We start from the raw sequence: 7,605 nt of genomic DNA, 5'->3' as shown, positions 1-7,605 counted from the left end.
ATCTCTACAGGAGTGAGTGTAAAGTTTCTGGAGCCGGAATTCCAAATATTAATTTGGTTGATCTGGGGACTCGAGTACAGATATTCCAAACTTATAAAGCCTTACAGTACCTTTATGGACCATCCATCTGTACAGCCATTTTCCAATTATCCAGTTCAAGGTTTGTGGTGGTGGTGGTGGTGGGGCTGGAACCTTTCCCAGCTATCACTGGGCCAGAGGTGAGGTACACACTGGACATGCTGGTAGTCTAACAGAGGGTTAACACACAGTTAACCTAAAATGTATACCTTTGAACTCCAAAGAGAACAACCAGTAGATTAAAAGTGTGAGGCGACTGTGCGTCACAATAATGTTAACATAACACTTCCTTATCATTGCTCTTATTGCGGTGTACAGCTGCTGTAATTCAGAGCAGGATTCAGTGACTTTGGCGTTCTTTAGATTTGTCTCTCCTCTTTTTCTAGCATTAAAAAACTTTCTTCTAACTCAGCTCTCTTTTATTTATATTTATTACTTTTGAGCTTTGGGAAATTAAACCAGCAAAAAGTCCAATTGTTGCCAAAGAGTTGTGGGCATTCATATGCACATTTTCAAGAATAAGTATGTGTTCCAGCATTTTTCTGGCATGGTCTTCTTTCGGTAAATATATAGCTGTAGATGTAGAATATTGAGTCTTAAAAAAAACAAACAATTAAACAAGCAATTTGGCATTAAGATGCTTGGTGTCACAGTTTGTATTTATTTTTAGTTGACAGCAAAAATGACAGCATATAAAGAAGTCATTTAAGATCACATTAGTCCAAAATGCCCCTAATTGGGTCCATTTAAGATTCTGTTTAAAGACTTCCTTAACAAACTAAAATATACGCAGATTCTAAACTTTTTAGTATAATTGCAACATCTGGCAGCAGCTGTTCTTCTTCTACAAGGAGACGGCGAGTCCCTGAACAATTGTGACCCACTATGCAGCTGAGAAATCAACTCACTGACAACACCTGTCATCACCAGCTTCAGATCAAGAAGAACAAGCACACAGATGAAAGTGCCAGATGGGTGGTGTCTTAATTTATGGCAAATTATCACTGTTTACACAATTTTAAAGAACATCCACAAAAAGAAGACAATGCTGCAAGATAAGATTTAAACTCACGAAGGAGTTTTAGACAACAATTTAACTCTTTAAAGATGTGCTAAGTGGAAGCATGTTATTCACTATTACCTCATCAGTTTCTTGGTTTTTATTATAAAAATCAGCTTTTTCCAATTTATTCTGTCTCTAAACCTAAAAAGGTTCATCTCTCGATATTTAATACGCCAATACTCTTTACTTTTCTCAGTGATTTGCATCTCAACTAATTCAACCCCGTAATTCAAATATGATTTCAGTGCAAAGTTCACCCTTTTTTTATCTGAAGGTCATCTCATACATCTCCAATAAATGTGCTCAGAGAGAGAGAGCTATTCTCCAAATTCCACTTTATCTTCAACTAGGGTACTTAACTTGAATTACATCCAGTCTGGCTCATACCGACATGCTTGTGCTGAACACCATATAACTGTAATTGAATTCAGGTTCAATTATGGCACAATATATCACCGTCATTACAGCTGTTTCAAGGACCCGGACTAGTTCTAGCCGCAGAAAATGTAAAAAAAAAAAAAATCATTAAAAAATATATTCTGTCATTCCTGAAAATTCTCATTTATAAAGCTTACATTGCCTTGCTTAAGGCTTTCACCTTTTGCTTTCATTAGGTTTCGCAATGTTTAAATAAAAGTACCACTGCAAGCACACAACAGACTACAAACCTAATGCAAAACTAAAAAACATAATTAATCATCAAGTTAAATGACACAAGACTGATTACAATTCCCTGCATGGTTCCTCTCTATAATTTAACTATTTCTCTAAGTTTGGCATTTGCCCTTTGTGGTTTGTCTTGAGTCTTGAAATCACTTGAGCATGCAAAATGTTATATTAAAGACCTCCTTAAAGCACGCACTACTCTTCTGTTTGCAAAGAATATCAATCATCTGATAATTAGGTTAATTCATCTTTGCCTTATAATTGAATCATTTTGCATTGGCCCAACATGACTGAACTAAAGCTTTGTTGGATATTTAATTGTAAAAGTAGATCTGAAAGAAAAACAATCATTAGGCTTCAAGTGGACTTATTTTATTTATTTCAAGATCCTAATGGTTTGTAATTTATGGGAAATATTCTCTTAGACAGCATGGGTAGGGTAGACTGGCTCCATCTAAAAGCACCAAAATCTTAAAAAAGCTGACTCATACATTTAATTTTTTCACTCTTTTTTTAATTAAATTAAACTAAAATACCTTTTCTCGTGGCTTGGTTATATGGAACTTCAAATTTCAACACTGTTCAGCTGTGCAGCAGGCACATTATGAGTACAAAAAGTCCAAAAACATCTGGAGGACGGGAGCAAGAAATCAGAATATGATACAGCTGTGAGGGACAATGCAACCAAGAATAAGGGAGCTTGAGACAATTTATTCACGCATGAGAGAAAACGGGTGGAGAACCCAGCTGGAGACAATCATGGAAATCAGTGAGGACAGGAAGTGAAACTAGATGGAAAAAGTCACTTAAAATAAAACATGAAATAAGAAAAGAGAACAGGATTAATTTGGCACGGGACAGACCGAAGCAGGGGAACACGTAAATATAAAAGACACCCTGAGACAAGACAGACAGGGAAGCATAATAGAAATACAAACGGGAGCTAATTACATAAAATCCTCAGTCACAAACTGAAGATTGAACTAACAAGCCTAGGAAATAAATCTGAAAATAAACAAAGTCTCTAAAGTCCAAGATATATATGACTAGATACACACAAGAGTCGTTAAAAGTAGGGATGCAACGATACCAATTTTTTCAAACCGATACGATACCGATACTTGGATCTGAGTACTTGCCGATACAGAGTACAAAAACCGATACTTCTACCACACACACACATACACACACACACACACACATATAAATGCAATGAATTGGAAGACAGGTTTTATTTTATTCTCTGCCGATAAAAAATAAAATCTTAATAAAAATGACCACAAAAAAATTTCAAGTGAAAAATAAGCACTTCTGTTAAATTATTGCAGAGTCTCCACATTGTAATTTAACAAAATATCACTGAACTATTGGCACTGTCTCGAGCTTTCAGAATAATAAATAAACACTTCTGTTCATTTATTATATTTCATATCGCAGCTCGAGTATGCTGAGAAGACGGTGCAATCCTATGTTTTCCACGACCGGCATTGGCTGGTCATCCAGAGCGATAAAATGAGTCAGAGCCTCTGTTATTTAAACTGCCCGTGGATTTTCTCTTGACATTTTTCATCGCTTTTCCAAAACCTGAGTTAAAGTTGGCTGTTCCGGTCCACACTGCTGACATTTTGTTTAGCCTAGCTACAGCAGCCTCCAGTTTCTCTTTTTTATCTGGAGCCGTCAGTCTCACTCGCCTAACCCTGTGCCTGTTTAGCGTGGGAAGTCCCCCTAGTGGCCAATCTAAAAAACTACAACAGAAATGACAAGCCACCCTCTGATTAATGAAATAAGTTAGTATCGGTTAACTTTTACGAGTATGAGTACACACACATTTTACAGTATCGGCCCCGATACCCGATACCAGTATCGGTATCGGTGCATCCCTAATTAAAAGAATAAAATCCAATATAAAAATTTCTCTAATATAGTATTTGCAAAAACAGAAATACAGAAGCAATCTTGCACTGAAAATTTTCCCATATCCGAACATGGGTATCACTTGCAAAAAAAACCATTGGTTTAAGTGGTATATTATTACAGATAATGGACATTTGCATTAATATCAAAGTGGCATTTTAATGTTGTTGCTGTTTGAGGTTGAACAACTTTTAATAAGCTGGCAGATCATTGTCATAACTGCTAAATCTGCCTCTAACTTTCTAATTAATTACATAATTACATTCACAGGATCCTAAATTCCTGAGGTGTTCAAATGTCTTGTCCAGACAACTGTCAAAACAAATTTATGGAAACTATGATGTCATGAAAAAAAGTAGAGAGTAGAGAATAGTTTTTAACACTTCAATCACGGGTCTACAAATATTTTAATTTAAGAAATACATACAGACTATATTTCTAAACATCAGTGCATCATATTAAGCTCACAATACACTAAATTATTTAATACATTTATAACTATAAACCAAAACATGTTAAATGTTAGTTACATCCCACCACTGCTCATCTCAGCAACGTTTAAATATAGTATTGCCATTAAATTCTTACTTTGTGTTATTCAGCTCCAATATTCCACTTCCTGTTGCCCCGTTTGTGTTTAACATAATGATATCCTCCATCTTTAATCCTTAAAATTTAATGTAGGTTGCGCCATGGAAGTGCAACAAATTTTCAATACTTAAATCTGTGATATAATTTTCAAAAAAATTGTTACATATGTTAACTAGTTATATAGTTTTGATTTTTAAGCCCTTGTCTTGTCATAAGTGGAAAGTTTTATTTTAGGATCCAGATCTTATAGCATATGATTTGGCAACATATGCTATTCACCTTTCTTCTCCTTTGTTTTTCTGGCTCCAACATGGTTGTTTACCTGCCTATGTGTGCATGGTTCCAGAGGAAAAGCAGCTGCAGATTGCTTTGACAATACGTATCAACTTTTCAATTCAATATTTCAGATTAAAAAAGAAATACAATTCCTGTCCTTCCTTTTTTAGTATTGTCAGTGTATAAAATCCCAATTAATCTACCCCTGTGTCTTCAACCAACAAATTTTAGGCAATTTGTAATGGACTTGGTGGCATCACATCACACTAGGCTTTTTTAACCGTAAACAACAGCCCTTCTGGTTGGAGGCTGATTCCTGTAATTCGTTCTTTAAAACAGATTTCACTTGGCAGGAGTAAACAGCCCCCATATTAACCACTGCGCCTTTGAAACGCAGCATCTTTTGTTTGTCCGTAATGAATGTGGATCTGAGTGCAGCGGCAGCACACCTTCAACTAACGCAGCTCCATTTTCTCTGCAGAGCAACTTTGCTAATTAGAATGATTGTTAACTGGTTTAATTGGGTCTGCCAGCAGCAGTCTCAGGAGTCACAGGATGCTCACAGAGGTAATTGCATAGGAGACAGAGTGAGAGTGGTTGATGCACTCTTGCAAAACTTCCCAAAAAGCCGCTCTTCACAGGCACAATAATGGGTTTCCTATCTTTTTTCAATTACAGAAACTGAATGGGGACTGCAATGAAGAATTAGTGTGAAGACCACTTTTCACTGCAGAGAAGTAATAATAAGGGAATAAGAGTCTGAGACTCCACAGAAAGACGCTGCAATTTTGAAGCCCTGCACCATAAGTGAGACATGTTTTCATGTCTAAAATCTAACTTTAATTATCATTTTGTATTTTGTGTTTATTTGCATATACTGGGAGTCTTCTACTCTTGGACTCAAGCTGGGTGATGCAGTCACGTTTTGTACCTATGCACAAAAATGGTTGGAACACATTCACTTGTCATTTCATTAGGCACACCTCTTCAGCTGCTTGTTAATGGAAATATGTATTCAGCTAATCAGATAGCACATTGAGTACCACCTCATAAAATATATGGCTGTTGAAGTACATCCTTATGACTGAAGGCCTGTCTTGTATGAATGTTATTTGTCATAAACAAGATGTGACAAGTGATAATAATAACAACTATACTGCATTAAAACATTCACAGCCGGTGGGATATCCAGTCTTGAGTGATGCCGTATGAACCCTGCTTCTCTGCTACTACTCTGTGTTTATTAAGGCTGTTTCGTTTTTAACATGTTTTAGTGCTTTGTATCTTGTTCCATTTAATCTGAACAAGCCCCTGAAAAAAATTCAGTGATCACTGTCGGCCTCTCTCTTGGTTTTTATTACCACTATTAGTTTTAAAGCTCAGTTTTTAAAACCTTACGATGTAACTACAGCCCAGCCCGTGCAGCAGTATATTAGTGGCTAACCTTGAATTGTGGATGGATTATCTCAGCTGTTCTCCTGACTGAAGTTTGGTCCTTTTACAGCATCCTGCCAGACTGACCATCGGGAACCCTCACGTTAACTTTGATCAGGTGGAAAAAAGTTAGCGTTCATCTTCAGATTCACTGTGTTTATGTTATGCTAACCATAGCTGTGTAGCTAGCAGTGTTGGGCAAGTTACTTTGAAAAAGTAATTAATTATAGTTACTAGTTACTTCTTCAAAAAAGTAACTGAGTTAGTAACTGAGTTACAATATTCTAAAAGTAATTAATTACTTGAAAAGTAACTATAGCGTTACTTTAAAAAAAAAAGTTTAACCCTCTGGGGACCAGGGTATAATTGGCCATTTTTAACTACTTTTCATTTTCCCTCCACATTTCACCTTTAAAAATTATTTACTTTGCCTTGTTTGGTATCATCCTTTTCATCACAACCTCACGTGTCTGAATTTGTTTTCATTTTGATATACTGTATTAACACAATTGATCTAAAATCAGACAAAAAACATAAAATCAGAGTAGAAAAAGTTTTATTTTTTACTGTAACAACCACAAACATGTTTAATGAATCATATTTCATAACCTTAAATGCAAATATAAATTGGCAGTTCTAAAATCCTATGCACAAGTTTTGCAAACAACAAGTTATTTGCATCCATTTACCTTTTACCTTTTTTCAAATAACCATTTCAAACTATTTACAGAACAATCAGCTGTTCTGCATTCAATAAGATGCCACACAAATTATTTGTGCCACTCCAAAAAAATAATTTCTGTCCACTATAAAGGAGAACATCACAGCCTGATACCTGCAGGTCTGACAGCAGCAGGTGTATCACTCCTGCTTCTATCCCAAACTATCCACAACACTACACACTAACTACATAAGACAACACACTAACTACGTAGCCCTTAGAGATAGGGTGAGAAGTTCGGCCATCCGGGAGGGGCTCAGAGTAGAGCCGCTGCTGCTCCACATCGAAAGGAGCCAGCTGAGGTGGTTCGGGCATCTGACAAGGATGCCCCCTGGGCGCCTCCTGGGTGAGGTGTTCCAGGCATGCCCCACTGGGAGGAGGCCCCGCGGCAGACCCAGGACACTCTGGAGAGATTATATCTCTCGGCTGGCCTGGGAACGCCTTGGTGTTCCCCCGGATAAGCTGGAGGAGATGGCTGGCGAGAGGGAGGTCTGGGCTTCTTTGCTTAGGCTGCTGCCCCCGCGACCCGGCCTCGGATAAAGCGGAGGAAGATGGATGGATATATGGACTAACTACACACCCCAAACACACTAAACGTCACAAATCTCTCACATCTCAAAACTGGTAGGCAGAGAGTGCTTGCTAGCGCTGTCCTCAGACAGTAAAAGAAGAGAAAAGGAGCCGCGTATATATTGTTTATCATGACTCTGGTTTTACGGGGCCTATCAACACAATTTATAAACTGGTAGATATCACCTTGTTGCTTTGTCTTTAAGTGGTCATATGATTGGCTTACCACGAATACTTTATTCTTCCTCAGTCAAACAGCAGCACTCATGCGATTGTTTTGCCCCCTTAGCTC

This window comes from Neolamprologus brichardi, chromosome 4, assembly GCF_056152115.1.
Source record: "Neolamprologus brichardi isolate AB-2024 chromosome 4, ASM5615211v1, whole genome shotgun sequence".
NCBI lineage: Eukaryota > Metazoa > Chordata > Actinopteri > Cichliformes > Cichlidae > Neolamprologus > Neolamprologus brichardi.
The sequence above is the reverse complement of the archived record's forward strand: the minus strand, read 5'-3'. Positions refer to the sequence as shown.